The sequence below is a fragment of the Pelodiscus sinensis genome, chromosome 22 (assembly GCF_049634645.1).
Source record: "Pelodiscus sinensis isolate JC-2024 chromosome 22, ASM4963464v1, whole genome shotgun sequence".
Taxonomy (NCBI): Eukaryota; Metazoa; Chordata; order Testudines; family Trionychidae; genus Pelodiscus; species Pelodiscus sinensis.
This window is the reverse complement of record NC_134732.1, coordinates 17,584,319-17,600,509: the sequence shown is the minus strand read 5'-3', so window position 1 is coordinate 17,600,509 and position 16,191 is coordinate 17,584,319. Positions and strand designations below refer to the sequence as shown.

Below are 16,191 nucleotides of genomic sequence, written 5' to 3'. Positions count from 1 at the left end.
CCAGATAGGGAGCAGCACTGGAATTTTAGGAGTGCCCTGAGATGAAGTGGATCGCTAGCGACTCAGCGCTCTGAGAAGTAATTTTTGTTCTTTCAGCATCTCAGGCAGATCAAATAGTATGTCCTCTTGTCCCGTTGACAAATGCCAGCACAGTCTGCTTTCAGCAGGAGTCATGAGCTCCGTGACCATGGCCTGGCTGTGGAGTTATCTTAAATGTAGACGAAACCCCAACAGAGTTTTTGGTAGTAAAATCAAAGCCAGCCCTTCACTAGAGTCCTCTTTGGGGTGTTAGTGTCAGTATAACAGAGAGAGAGAGAGAGAGAGAGAGAGAGAGACTCTGTATCCATGTCAGAAGCTATTAGTGCTGGAATGTATATTTATTGCGGTTGTATTAAGGAACCTGGCTACTTAAAACAGCCCTGCTGTTTCAAAGCATTAGTTTCTGTACTCATCTCGGGAGTCTTAAAAGGAGGCAAAAACTGCAGGCTCCACTCTGTATCTAAACTGAGGTGATATTTATTTGCAGCTTTTACTGTGTCTAAATGTCAGCTTGCTCTGCTCCGTTTGCGTCGTTCCCCCTTCCAGCGCCTTTTGGGAGACGATGCTTTGCATTCATCTCAGATCAGCCTGTGGGTGGCTACAGCATGGGGGTTGTTTTGTTCTGTCTTTTTTTTTCTCTTTGTTGCTATTTATCGAGGGTAGGGTTTTCAGAGGTACCCGAGTGATTTAGGAGCATGAGTACACAGTAGGATTTGCGGTGGAGTGTGTTGGGGGGGGTGTCCTGGCTGGGTTTGGCTAGTGTGATGGGGGCCTGGTATGGCAAAGGTTGAGAACTAGCGTGCTAGGTAAGCAGTATGACTGCGGTGGTACAGACAGGGAATGGAGGTGCAAAGAGGGCGAGGGCTGTAGTGCACAGCTGTTGCTCGTGTCAGCGAGCACTTCCTCACATACCTTGTCCCTTGTTACAGTCGCTGAGCTACTTGTACGTTAGTGCCCAGCGGTAGGACAGAGGGCCGTGCTGGCTTATCCCTAAGGGGTTGCCTTACGATTACACATGGGATTAGTGCCAGAGCTGGGACTGGACTCCAGGAACCCCTCTAGCCATGGGTATAGGTGAACCCCCGCTTTGGGGGGGGCAAGCCTGCCAGCCCCGCCCCTTCTGCCCAGGCTCCGCCCCACATGCCAGAGCCCCGAAAGCCCCCTCGAATATAGCATTAACCTATAAGCTTTTGCTTATTGGTTAATCGGTTAATCGACTACACTTTTAGAACCCTAGTCCAAACCACATCTTCCAGAACAGAAGCCAAACCCACCCTTGGTGCTGACCATATCCCATGAGCATTTGCTGGCGCCTTTTCTGTTGTGCTCAGTGCAGAGTACAGACTCTGCACTCAGTGAGCTGTTAGCCAGGCTTACTTTTGGGTTGAATTCACTACAAACATTGAACGGCATTTCACCCCAGTCACAGAACCAGGGGTTCTGTGCCATGCCCCAGCTCTTTAACCGTCTCCCTCCAGGACACTTTTCAGCGTGCCAGACCCCCAAAGGCTCCTATGCGTCCTTACGGATAAAACAAAAGGAAAAACTATGTAGCACTTTAAAGACTAACAAGATCATTTATTAGGTGATGAGCTTTCGTGGGCCAGACCCATTTCTTCAGATCATATTCTGATAGGCCACGTGGCCTTATGCATCTGCGGTTGAGCTCTGGCCTCCGGTGCTGCTGTTCACACTGTGAGCTCTGCCCAGCTCTGTCCAACTGCAGAGACTCCTATGCAGGGACTTTTACACTCTCATTAAGGGCCAGTGCCCCATAGCAAGTACTTTCAGACCATCAGGCAGCCTGTTGACAACAGGAGGGTTTGGAACGCTGCATCGGAAAGTCCTTCAGTTAGCACAGGGGGTATGTCTAGACTGCATCCCTCTGTCAGCAGAGGGATGCAGATTAGGCAGGTCGACATTGCAAATGAGGTAGGGATTTAAATATCCCGTGCCTAATTTGCATAAAAATGGCTGCCGCATTTTGCCGACTCAGCACTTTGTCAGCAAAAAGTGTCAGTCTAGAGGGGATCTGTTGAGAAAGAAAGCCTTTTTCGACAGATCCCTTATGCCTCCTGCAAGGAGGTTTACAGGTTTACAAGAAAGCCTGTTGTCTTTCTGGATCCTTCACTGATGTGAATGTCTTTCAGCCTTCAGTGACTAATTCAGACCTTCCCTCTCATCTGCTGCTTTGCCCCAATGACAGCTTTTTAATTCTCTTAAACCCTCGGATCAGCAGTCCCTACCCAAGGACGTCACGACCGTGTATATCATTCATAAAAACAGTACAGAAAATCCCCCCTTGGCTCACCGCCATAATCTGAAGATTTAAAGAATCAAGGGGGTCGGCAAAGTTGTCCACTCCCTGAGGTTGGGGAGTCTGAGCAGCAATGTTCCCGCTATGTTTTTCCATCTATATGTAGAATAAATTTTGTGATGTGCACCTAGGCATGTGCACCACCAGTAGAAACACATGCTGCTGGCTGTGGGCACTCTGCTAATCAGCTGGGCAGTACCTGAATCTCCTGGGTGGCTGCCCAAGTGCACAAATTACAGGAAACACTGCTAAGTTGAGCCTTTTTTGACTTTATTTTACTTACTCTTCCTTTTTTAAGAGCAATTTGCCTCTTAGGCTACATGTCCACTTACTGGAGGATTGGCGCTCTGTTGGTCGATCTTCCAGGGTTTGATTTAGTGGGTCTAGTAAAGACCCACTAAATCAAACGCTGAGGGTGTCCCTGTTGGTGACAGCAAGGAGTAAGGGAAGTTGATGGGAGCGTTTCTCCCATCGACCTCCCACTATGGGGCTGCCCCAGAAAATCGATGCCAGGTACATCGACTCGAGCTACACAATTCACGTAGCTGAGGCTGTGTATCTCGGATAGATGTTCTTATCCAGTGTAGATATGACCTTAGACTGGCTTTCAAGGGATCCATTTGCAGCCCTTGAGAGATGTTGCTAGTTGCCAGTGTTTTCGGACCATGTTTCTGTTTTACAGTTGTGCCTAGAGACTCCAATGTGGAATTGGGACTTGTGCTAGGTGCTGCACAAATATGTGGTAACAGACCATTCCCAAGACATTTACAACCTATTGGGTAGGATTTTCAAAGCTCCCAAGGGGCGTAGGGCCATAAGTTCCATTGTCAGTGGAGCGCTTGTGTGCGTGTGTCCTTACTGCGCTTTTGAAACTGCCCCCTACATAGATGACCAGGAACAAGGGTGGATTATTACCCCATTTCACGGGCTGCTGGTGCTGTCCCTTGAATTGTGCTCTCATAATATCACCAACTAAAAAGAGACGAGTTACATCCAATCACAAAGAGCTGTTATTGTTGCACTACACTGACACTCAGGGGAATTTATGTGCAAGAATCCAGGAAGCGAAAGAGACATAACTGAATGGTTTTCAGCCCTCTGTGAATTGACAATCACAGGGGAAAGATTACACACCAATTAAACCAGAGGGGGTGAACCGTTGAGAGAAGTACAGCCCTGTTTCTTGGTAGCAGAGGACTGATGAAGATCAGTGTGATTCTTGTTCCACTAGGTCAGTGAGCTATCTGCTTGCATTGATGCTTTGTGTTAATTCCGCAGAGTATGTAGGATCCTGTCGGGTGAACAGCTATGCATTTAGCTTGATTAGTTCCATTTTACAGGTAGGGGAAACAGAGGCTTGGAGAGGCTTGCCTTTCCATGGTCACACAGAAGTAATTAATAACCAAATCTGAAATAGAACACAGGTCTTGTGACTCTCACACAGGGTTCCCAGTGAGCTGAGTGCTTGGGCGGACACCCAGGAGAGAGTCAAATACCCCCCAGCTGATTTGCAGAGCACCCACAGCTGGTAGCATGTGTTTCTGCGGGTGGTGCACATCCACCCACACCTTTGTGCATGTTACAAAATTCATTCCGCATATGGCTAGAAAAATTAGAGGGAACATTGCTCCCAGGCTATTATACATGTTGCTTCCTCTTTTTGTTCTGTGTTAGTACAGCACTGTGGGGCTCTGACCCATAATGATCACAATGCAAATGAGAGAATTTTCCTTTTGATTTTTTTTTAAAGCCAAAATAAGATCTCTCTGGGGGCCTTTCTCCAAATGCTGCTGTCTTGTTTACTCTCAAGCTTCTGCATGGAGATGGATCAGAATGCTCCTTTCCAGCATGTGGCATACGTGGAAATCAGAAAGTAAAACTACCCCTTGTTAATCAGCCCAGGAACTCACGACATCCGGCCGGAAGTCAGCCTCAGGTGAAACCCTCCATGCAGGAAAGGGTCAAACTAGTTATCTAAAATTACTATTATTTAATAACCACCCCCAGCCACAGCCAGCCAAGTGGAATGAGGAAGTGTTACTGTCTAGCGAAGAGGAGAGAGCCCTCGGCAGCCTGCATACAGAGGCAACAAATAGCCCTGATGCTGCAGTTCAGACAGTCAACTACCCATGTTCTGTGGCCAAAGAAAACAGTGTACAACAAATTCATCTTTTCTGTACCTGGCAGCAAACTGCCAGTGTTCCATAGCAACATTATAGAGCAACTTTTCATGCAAGATGATCACATTCTGCAGAGGAGCAGATTGTATCAGGGAGACATTAATTAACCAAAAAATATTCCCAGTAAAGTCGGCGGAATGCTTGAGTGGTAATTACCTCCACTGTGTTCTAATAATGTAGCAATAAACACATGTAACCATTGGTTTAACACTCATTGCGCTGGGTATGCATGTACTATATAGGTCAAAAGGGCTTATTGCTATTATGCAATAGGCCATAACATGAATGCAGCATAAATAATTGATCTGGAGTAAGTCGGTAGTCATGGTTGGCATGTTCTGCGCTGGCTTACAATTTTTGGGGTCTGTCTGCAATGAATAATTGAGGAAATGGCAAAGCTTTCCAGGAACCATGTGTGGTGTTTAAGTATGCGGTCATTCGAGGTATCTGAGGGTGTGAAAAGAAGGGATCTAATGGAAAGCTGGAAGGGTTCCAGTTTGGTTGGAGTTGAAATGATCAGAACTGGTGGTCAGTTTTGCCTATAAGCTAAGCTCTTGGGCGGCCACCCAGGAGAGTTTCAGATGCCACCCAGCTGATTAGCAGAATGCCCACAGCCGTCAGCATGTGTTTTTACTGGTGGTGCACATCTGCATGTGCCTTGGTGCACATTTATTCTTCATGGAGAATGAGGAAAAAATAGAGGGAACATTGCTGGCGATGCACAACTCTAGGTGTGTGTGTGTGTGTGTGTGTGTGATGGGAAATTGCACAGGCAGACAAAAGTTTGTGCGTCTAACTGTCTTGGACCCTGAGGCACCCAGCTAAATGTGAGCCTGACCATTTTCACGTAAAGCTGGCCTGAGTATGTACACAAATGAGGCATGCAAATGCACTTGGAAATTGTCCACAGCTACATTTCCCGAGCCGTGAGCTGGAGAAATTCTGCTGCTGCTGTCTAACTTGAAGATGGCTAATTGCGTCCCAGGTGGTGCCATGTTCAACTGGATTGCTAAAAGGCTGGCACTCCTCACTACATTTCTGACATGCTTTTGAATCCCCCTTGCTTTGCTGTCCAGTATTGGCTAGGGGAACACCTCACAACTGCATTTTCAAAGAAGCAAGGAATTGCACTCTGGTGTGACCCCACTATTGCAGGTGTCAGCGGTGGGATCCGGCTGCTTCTACTGATTGACCTCACTTTTCACCCCCTACGGTCCATTAGTATTGTACTCGTGAAATAAAGAGTGCTGTATAATTCACTGCAGACTGAGCAGAGACCATCGGATCAATTAACTGCAGGCTGAAAGATGGATTCACCCCCCTAACATAACTATGGGCAGCTCTTTCAGTGTGTTACAACAGTGGCTCACACACAAGGCACTACCACTTGTTTAAAGGATGTCATTTCCAGGGAATGCACTAAGGCTGGGGGGAAAGTTCAGGCAAATTGAGTCCACGGAAGGGAATAGAACCCCACATAACCATTAGATTTTCCTTCTGGCATCACACACGTGGCACACCTGTAAAGCCAGGGCACATACAGTGAGGTGCGGACTGATTGCACACAATGTTGCAAGAACCGGGCACTCCCTCAGCATCCAGTCACAGTGCGGCTATGGTTCAGTCAGCTCACCCCGCACATTCTAGGTGTGCAAGTTCAGTGAGCAAAACAACCCTCTCCCCAGGAGAGCGTCTTGGTTATGACTAGGTTGTGGCCCACTGAGAGGAAGGAGGGCCATTCCTGCGGCCCACTCACTAGCCTAGGTTGCCCCTCACTGGCAGAGCGAATCTGCATCCAGAAGCACATTCTTAGTGAAATGGAAACGGCTCTGGGGTGGGAGAGGACAGGGTCACACTGTTGTGTATCCGAGTGGGAGTGAGGAAATTTGGCCAAGGACAGGGAGCCTATAAGCCAGCGTTTCTCAGAGGGCTGTGGGCCTGCTCTGGAAAGCCGCTAGCGGGCTGCACCGCTTTGTGTACCTAAAGGGCCTGTGGCCACAGAGCCTCGCCGCTCCCATTGACTCTGGTTCGCTGTTTCCAGCCAAGAGGAGCCATGAGGTAAACAAAATGGCGCAGCCCGCTACCGGCTTTCCCAAAGCAGGCCCCCGGCCCACTTGGAGAAATACTGCTCTAAGCCTGAGGGCCCTCTGTGTCCACACAGAGTTTAAGGCCAGAAGGGACAATCAAAGCACCTACTCTGATCTCCTCTGTCGCACCCACCTCACCCGGCACCCACACAGTCACCCCAACAACCCAAGTCAGACCAAAATGTTACAGCCCATAGGAGACTAAGCTATGATGTGCCACAGGCAGGGAATCGCCAGGACCAAGGTAGGCCAGACGCGTAGGACCCTGAGAATGAAGTGAGAGAAACTCAGGCAATCCCTCCCCTTCTCTGCCCCCCCAAATCTCTGCCTCTCTGGCCGGGGGAACCTTCCTGACCATGTATGATGTGCAGTTAGCTATGGTGCATCTCAGCAAGACCCGCCAGTCAGGCACCTGAGAGAGTGTTTGTGGTACCTCAGAACACCGGCACACTCCTTCACCAGCCAGGGCCATTCCCGACTCTTAAGAGGAAGGAGATTAGAAAAACAAAAAATCCCAAAACACATCAGAGGGGAAAAACAATCCTTTCCTGGCCCCAGCAAGCAACCGGCGGATATGTGGACCCAGGAGCTTTTGGGCTGATACAGTACGGGGACCTTTAAGGTTTCATTCCAAGGCACCCACCCAGGATAAATTTCCCAGAGCTTAGTTGATCTCCCCTGAGAAGATGAAGGTCCAAGTGAGTGCTACCAGCTCCGAGCCTGTGTTTCCAAGGAGCCTATGGTATGTTAAACCTGATGCCAAGGCAGCTGAGCCATCCCCTCCAGCAGCCCTTTCATGTAAAAGAAAAATCCCCCAGGAGCGAGTGGGAACAAAGAACCTAGGAGTGCCAGGGACAGGGGTTGATAAGCAGGCCTGGGAGCGGCAGCACAAGATGGATTTTTAAAGGTTTGTTTGATTGTTCGCGCTAAGTTGCTTCCGCTAACTGACACGTTTGTCTTTACCCTGAAACTGCACATGACGTTAAGAAAACCTGACGGTCAGGGTGAAACGAGGTGGGTGGCAAGTCGGCCTCCCACCAACGGCTCATTCTTGCGAAGTGTATGCCTGTCCGAGTGTCACATCCCATCTTCCAGAGCCATCTGCGGGGGGGGGGGGAGGGAAGGGGAGCGTGCGTGTGCGCTGCACGCTCCCTTTCCCGGAGATGCCGTTGTAGCTGGGATCTGACAGATGGGAGTGTACAGCGTTGCCGTCAGGGGGACCCTGCTGGGTTTAACCTCTATGGTGCAACAGAGCAAGGCTCTGGTCTCCCATGGGGCTGTGCAGTTGAATGGGGCTCTTTCCTCAGTAGCCTTTGTGATGTGGAATCGCACTTCTTCGATAAAAACCCTGCCCATGGGGCTAATGGACACCCCCCCCCCCCACCGCTCTTACTCTCCTGTGCAAACTGTGAGAGCAGTGAGAATTCCACATGCCCTTCCTAGTAATGCTGTCAGCAGGGCCTATAGGGAGAGGGGGCTTCCCTCTCGGGCATGTGAACAATTTCCAGCTCAGACGCAACTCAGCGGGCTCTAGCTCCCAGATACCGAATGCTCAGTAGCTCGGGGGTGTTGGGTTTGTTTTGGCCTATTATGGGGGATGCAAAGTGAAGCTCTGTGTGTCACTTTGGATTCTGAAATCACCGTCCTCTCCCTTCCCCTCTCCCCTTGCAATATTTAGAAGGGTGTGTAAGTGTGTGCTCCCAGAGACTAGGGACGTGATAGTTTAATTGTTTAAATGGTTAATTGCTGAGCCTGGGTTCATTGGTTAATATTCATGATTACATGTAGTATGGACCCTCCTTCCCATGCTGCTCCCTCTGTATCAGAGGCAGCAGCACGGGGGTGGGGCAGGTGAGCACCAGTTCCCCGGGAGCTGCCTGCCCCTCCTCATGCTGATAAAGAGGCAGCAGCTCAGTGGGACAGATGGGAGCCAGTATGTATAGGGAGCCGCCTTCTAAGCTGGCTCCTTATGTGTACCAGCTCCCACGGAACCACATTCTCCCTCCTCCCCCCTCCCCCTGTGCTGCTGCCTCTGTATCAGAGGAAGCAGCAGAGGGGGACACGGGGGCAGGCAGGAGCCGGTATGCGGTGTTTTAGATGCTGCTTGTAATTATTAGAACTGGGAGCACTGGCTGTTGGGAATCTGGAAGCACAGGAAACAGGAAGAAGAGGGGAGGAGATGGGCCAGGCCTGAGTGAGAGCTACAGAGGGGGCAGCAGCAGCTTTGTAAAGAGGCTTCACCTTTGTTAAATAAAGGCCTCTTGAAGTTTGTTACTACCTTGCTTGCATGATACAACACGGTACGCACAGGAAGCCAGCTTTGAAGACACCTCCCCGCACGTACCAGCTCCTGCAAAGCTGCTCCCCCCTGCATGTAAAGGTTTTTTAACATCCCCACCAGAGAACAGGTTTCAGTTCAGGTTCTGCTTAGCATAGATCTGACATTGTTTGGGTGCAAGAGGTAGTCTCTCTCACATGCTAGAGGGTGTTCTGGTCTCGCTCGGAGTCTGTCATGCTGGCTTGCAACCAGTGCTGAGACTGCTGACGTCTGCTCTGACTGTAGGGGCAAACCCTCAGACGAGAGAGGTTCTCCGGATTTCTAGCCTGCCAATTATAATGTCAGTCTGGGGTCAGTCATCAGTCAGTCTATTATAATCGTCAGTCAGTGAGAACATTTTGAGATAGGGGGAGTGATCTCCCTATCTAGTGAGCGCAAAAAAAAAATAATCAGAAACCAAATGCACTGGGAGAAAGAGAAGACTAGCACATTGCATAACATTGCTTGTTTTTCTGATCGGTCGTGTTATTTCTGAATTCCTCCTTTCTGCAAAGAAACCCCTGCCTTTGCAGGGAGAATGCATTTAATTTCTTGGGGGAAATTGCCATTGGTTCCCTCCCGCAGACAGGGTTTTCAAAAGGGACTAATGATTCCCTGGACTAGAAACACCTGATGGTAAGAACAGGCCACAGCAGCCGCCTTCTGAAAATCAGGACTCTCTCCAAGCCATCTCAGATTGAGCCTCCAAACGTGGTAACCTCTTTTGAAAGTGTTGGTGGGCCCTTTGGTGCCATTCCCGGGTCACATTGGCTCAGCGTGACCACACGGCACTTCTCATTTTGTTCCTTGAGGCATTGCTGGCCTTGGAAAATGGCCAGCCAGATCACTGGATGGGGCTTGCTGATGTTCCAAAAATAGAAAGGAATTCTAAACACCAAGAATGCAAACAACGCCGCATTGAACAACCAGACTCATTTGCAGAAACAACAACAAACATTTTCCAACTCTCCCGTAAAGTTGGAATGTGCAGCAAGTAAGTGGCATGTGCGTGTTTCATCGTTCGTAGCACCATTTCTGGGATCTTATATTCTGCAGAACGTTAAATGCAGCTTTCTTTTATGGACTCTTTTTTTGCACATTGAGTCAAGCTAATGTGGTTCTACTGGGGGAGGCTGGACTGAGAAATCAGGGAAGGAAAAACCATTCATAACGATATGCCTCATAATCTGCAGTGAAATCAGGTTTCCGATCCTCAATTATCGTTTCCCAAGCAGCCTGTGTAAATGACTTTAATAATCTTTTGTCTCATCTGCTTGCACTAAGCACCGTCCTTATTTCCACCCCTGCAATAATTGCTGATGGAATGGTAAAACCTGATTGTCTGGCAAGAATGTCCAGTGGTACCTCCGTTGATTGATTCTGCATGGCAGCAAGGCAGCCGGCGTTGTAAGGCAGTTCTGATTGTTACGGCCCTTTGGAGTATGGTTCAAGGGACTAGCCAGTTTGGAAGTTATTGCTTCTGATTTCTTGGGCCTCTTGCATTCTCATTTTAAAGTTACAGCAGCCCCGGTGCTGCCTGTTCAAAGTTTAGAACGGTGCATTGGGTTCGTGAACGATCTGGGCTCATCAAAGGATTAATAAGAACACATCCAGTGGATTAATAGTTCTCTGTGGCGAGACAGCTTTGTTTCTCATCTCATATCCTGAAAATAATTGGCATAATGACATTGTGCAAGAGGGGTTTTCTTGCGCAAGAAGGGGCAGTGTAGACAGCTCCTTCTGGCGCAAGAGCCTCTTCTGCAAAAATGGGGGCTCATTAGGTATGCAAATGAGACTCTGCGATAGTCCACGCTTAGCGTCCTTTGCATATTTCTGGCACAAGAAGCCGCAAGTGTAGACGTAGCCAATGTGTTTTATCCTTAATTTCACTGGAAATCAAACTCCCTGTTGTCATTACCCATGTTTCACGAGCTAACCCCTCTGCTTAATAACTCCGATAAGGAACAGCACACTGCAGTGAAGTCTCCTCAAATCAAGCAAGAGCTTTTCCTACACTGCTCTGTCATGCTCAGTATGGAGCTCTATCTGATGCTGCAAACTGGCTCTGCATTTCCCATTATACATTTGGCCTACTAATTTTCAAATGCCAGTAGCCTGTGGTGATGCTCCCCTATAATTCCTTCTGTCAGATGATCTCAGGGCATGTATGAATAGCTGTGTGGATAACAGCCTTTTTCGTGGTTCACTGGCAATTTTGAAAAAAAATGGGAAAAAATAGTTTCACGTTGAAGTGAAAACAAAGGTTTGGGGATTTTTTGGGGGGACAAATGCCAAAGTTGTAAAAAAAATTAATTTCAGGTTGAAGGAAATGTTTTGGTTCAATTTTGACCATTCGAAAATGTTTTTGATTTTTAAAATAAAATTAAAGGAAAGTTTGAAATGAAAAATCGTTAGGAACCAAAACATCAACATGTTTTCTTTAGAAAGTCTTGACACTTTTTGACTGTTTTGTGAATGGGGGTGGGAATTTCACCATGAAGAATTTGAAACCAGCCCATATTCACTAACTATCTTGGTGTCACCAAAAAAAAAAAGTTTTGACTAAAAAAGTTCATCCAGTTCTATTCTTATCCTTATTTTACAGATGTGGGAAACTGAGTCACAGAAGTTAATAACATGATCATAGTGGGAGGGTCATCATGTTTTGGCAAAGGTGGGAATAGAATCCAGTTTCCTGGAATCCCAGTCATCTGGTTTAACCATGTTTCCTCTCCTGCTGTCATTTTTTTTAAAGGGAAACTCAACATTTATTTAAAAGTGCTCATTAAAATGACAGCTTGCACATTTGTCCTTTAAAGTGCTAAGATTGATGTTGTGTCATTTCGCACAAAGGCAGAGTTTTGCATCGCCTGGAGCTTGCTGGCAGGGCTGGCTCATGTTTTAAAGTAGAGTTGGTCTCTTTTCACGTTCTGTATTTGGAACGTATTTGCTCGCTGAAGTGTGACATTACGAGAAATCACAATTTTACTTGACATTTCTTAGAGTCACAGTAGATGGGGGAATGGCTAGACATAAGCGGGACAGGAATAAAGATAGGCTATAAAGTCAGTTTCCCAACAGGTACTGTCAGTGGAAAACAGAGCTCCTTTTGGTTTGGTTTGGGTTTTTCCCCTTCTTTTTGGAACTTTTGATCAGAAGAGAGCTGTTGATTAAAATTTCTTGTTTATAAAAAAAAATCCCTCTTTTATAAACTGTTTTATTAAAAGCTTGAAGAATTTTTTCATGAAAAACCGTTTTAGTTGAAAAATGCAGATTCAGGTCAACTGAAATAGTTCATGAATTTGGATTGGTTTTGGTGACTTGTTTAATTTAGGGCGGGGAAGGGAAGGGTTTTTTTTTTATTTTAATTTGAGAAAAAAGTTTTGTTTTGGACTTTTCCTTGACTGTACTTTTAAAAAAAAAAAGTAAAAAAAAAAAACTCTCTCAATTTTAAACAAAATATTTTGCTTTGAGTCAACCCAAGTGAAACTTTCTGACATTCTATTTTACCAACAAATCTTAAATATTTTTATTCTAGGTTGACCCAGTTCTATTTTTTTTTATTGCACTTGAAGTGTACATTGAGTTGTTTGGCCAAATCTAATTTCATTTTCAAGGTATACCTGGGAGAGGATCTTAGCTACGACTTGGACTGAAAGACATGGACTGTAAGCTGTTTGAGGCTGGGATTGCATTTTTGTTCTGTATTTGTACAGTGCCCGGCACAATGTGGTTCATGACTAGGGCTCCTTCACTATTGCAGTATGACTGGGCGTTTTCCTGAATGAACCCTTGAAACGCTTTCGCCACGGGGAGCTAATAAGCCAAGCAAATGCCAGCAATAGTAGCAAAAAAGGGTGCTTTATCTAATAAAATAATTCCCTAATTTTAGCTGTGTGTTTGGAGTGACTTTCAGTAAGAGACTCTAAAGAGAGATGTCCTTGGGAGCCATTTTTATAATACCCTCCATTGTGCCTTGGATTGGTCAAAATATCGGCTTCTGGAAATACTTTGTTCAAGATGTGCCGTGACTGGAAGCTAGCCAAGGTGTGGAGAAAGTGCCTTCAATCGCACTGTTATAATTTTTCTGTGCTGATCTCCAGGTAGTATGTAAGCTAGGAGAAACTTAGCCAAGTTTATGACAAAGTGGGTTTTTGCCCCTGAAAGCATATACCCAGATAAGTCTGTTAGTCTTTAAGGTGTCACAGGACTCCTTGTGGTTTTAGCCAAGCTTTGACATCCATTCTGCTGATTTGCTGAATCATTTGGGTTCTCTAAAAGTTAATTGTGACATGCAAAACTATGGGTCACACATACGCTCTGAATGCAGTGACCTCATGGCAGCTCTGTGCCGTCCAAGGAGGTCGTCTCCACAAAGGGTGCCTTGCCTTCCACTTTAAGGCTCCGAGGCCACTTGGGGAGGACAAAAGTCCACAATCAGTTTGGAAGAATGTGTTCTGTCCCACTCTGCCCTGGGCAGTCTGTCCTGCGGCTTCTTGCTGCCTAACCCCAATGCTGCTCCAAGCTGCAGGAGACTCTACCACTCTGGGGGGCATTAGGATGGCCATGTCCCACCAGGTGAACTGAGAATCAGACTTGTGTCTTTGCCTGGATGGCCCGAGGAATGGGGAGCATGCAATAAGCAAAAATAAACACTGTAAGGCCTTGATGCCACAATGAGCTACCGGTGCCCACGTGGGGGTCCTTCTGGCACAGATGCAGGGCCCCTTCTGCATGGAGTTTCATTGTAGAACCATTGCCTAAAGCAGGGCTACTCAACTTTGAAAGCTCCGGGGGCCACAATAATACTCACAGCACATGCTGAGGGCCACAACTTAAGTGCGGTTGCATATACATGCAAATATATGCAAATAACTTCGTTCACACTGACAGGCAGGAATACAAAGCACTCCCCAAAATGTCCCGGCACTCCCAGCCTCTCCTCCTTGGGGACTAGAAATGCCGGTACCCTGTTCCCGTCTGTTCCAGCCAGCCCGTCCACTTGCGTCTTTCAGTGCTCACCCCGCCTGGGAGAAGCCTTCCTGTTGTGGAGCGTGTTCCCAGTGGAGGCCACGTGTTGGGCCCAACTAAACCCAAACCGCACCGTGGGCCACAAAAAAAGGGGCCGTGGGTCGCATGTCGCCCATGGGACGTGTATTGAATAGCCCTGGCCTAAAGTATCAAGGTCTCCTGAAGAAAGTCCGCTAAGCCGCGTTTCCTTGACGATTGATTGAGCGAGAAGTCTCTCTTACAGGGTTGGTTGCATGTGGGGGCAAGCAGGAGGGAGACAACGAAATGTGGCTTTTCTTTTTCGTGTCAGCTTGAAAACGGGAAAGAATTGTAGCAGAAGCAGATGGAATGCCTCCGGCCTGGGCTTTTGTAGGTCAGATGATTGTTTTTCTGCTTGTTTGGTAAATTTAACTCCATTTAAGTAGCTGTCTCTTCTTAATAATATGTTCTTTTCCCTGACCTCTTTCCAAATCATAAATGACAGTTACATTCAAGTGGCAGAACAACTGTGGGGACGAGCGCTCAAGGGTAAGGTTTGCATAGTCGAGCGAGTCTTGACAATGTCTAGTAGAATGACTGAGAAGTCTCCCCTTTGGACAGAATGTTTGCACTTCAGCGTGTGTGTGTGTGTGTGTGTGTGTGTGTGTGTGTGTCAGAGAAAGAGTTGTCTTCTGCAGTAGCCACAGTTTCAGAAAGCCAGGGGGAGGGGGCTGCAGTTACTTCATTAACTTCTGCTCAGTGGGGTTGTATGCTCATGATGGTATGCAGTAGGGATGTTAAATATCGGTTAATCAAATAGTCGAATAACCTCATGATTTCTTACCGGTTACTCAACTATTCTGTAGTCCCCAGGGGTGGGGCAGCCAGTGCACTCTGGCCCCACGCCCAAGGAGCCCCCTGCCACTCCACACTGCTGCCTCTGTATCAGAGGCAACAGCGAGGGGTGCCGGGCGGGAGCTGGTCCATGAGGGGAGCTAGTTTAAAAGCCAGCTCCCCTTGTGGATTGGCTGCCTCTCGCCCTGCACTGCTGCCTCTGATACAGTTCCAGTGCAAGTCAGAACTGAGCCGGGCTGCCTGCCTGCCTGGCTCCTAATACACTTTAAACGCAGGGCCACAAAGGAACTAGGTACTGGACCTGGCACAAGCAAGGACTGAGCCAGGCTGCTGGCCAGCTTGCTAATAAAATTGCTGGCAAAAGTGTGTGTGTGTGTGTGGGGGGGGTGATGCATGTAGTCTATAGCATTAACCTATAAACTTTTGCTTATCGGTTAATTGGTTAATCGACTACACTATTACATCTCCAGTATACAGTAAGTTTTAGTAGCCAAGCCCTTTGTTAGATGTGGGAAGTGGCACCGGGCCATTTCGAGAACAGTGTTGGAGAAGGGGAGACCCAAAAAAGAAAATATTGCAAGGAAAATTCCAATGTGTTTTAACTTTTTTTGCTTTTCTGGGAGCTGCCGATGGGAAATGGAATGTGTGTAAAAGACAAAAACCAGGTTCTTCTAAATGAAAAGTGTGTTTATTTTTTCTCATCAAGGATCAAAACTGGAATGCATTTTGTCAATTTACAAATATTATCAGCGCGCTCTCTGGTAGAAAAATGGGATGAATTTTTCACAACGTACACCAGAAATTCATGCTGGCTTTTTTGCTTGTTGAAATATTAATGATTTTTCCCCCATTTATCATATTTGGGTCAGCTGTATTATCAGAAAAGACAGTGATAAAAGTTCACTGCTAGCATAAGTAGACACAACTGTGTTGAAATTATAGGAGTTGAGCCCACTTTATACTAGCAGTGAAATCTGACTCACGTGCCAAAAGATCCTAAACCATCCAACAAAAGAGTGCAAGGCCAGATTTTGTCAAGGGGTACCGGTTAATGGTTATTGCATAAAGCCAATAGAGCACATCTAGAATTGTGCGTGAGCTCCAAGATGGAACGTCCTTGTATTACATTATTACCTGTTTGTTTACTTTATATTAGAAGGTTAGAATTTTTGTTTGTCTCCATTCAGCCGCAAAAAGAAAAGTTGAGTCAGTATCAATGAAATGCCATTGAACACTATGTTCACTATGTGCTGTCACATCAATATTTAAAGACCTTGTGTATTGTCTTCTGGTTTGGTGGAATCTTCGGAAACCGTGGGAATGAAGAAACAACTCTAGTTTTACTTGGCCTTTTGATAGGGTTGTCATCCCTGTTTTAATAAAGTTTAGTGGGGCAGGCACCATGTT

At 46.8% G+C, this 16,191-nt stretch overlaps 1 protein-coding gene across 2 annotated transcripts in view; it reads left to right on the top strand.

The window, feature by feature from the left end:
• Window positions 1-16,191, top strand: part of VAV2 (vav guanine nucleotide exchange factor 2) — a 409,172-nt gene that overhangs the window by 233,424 nt on the left and 159,557 nt on the right. The window lies entirely within an intron of this gene.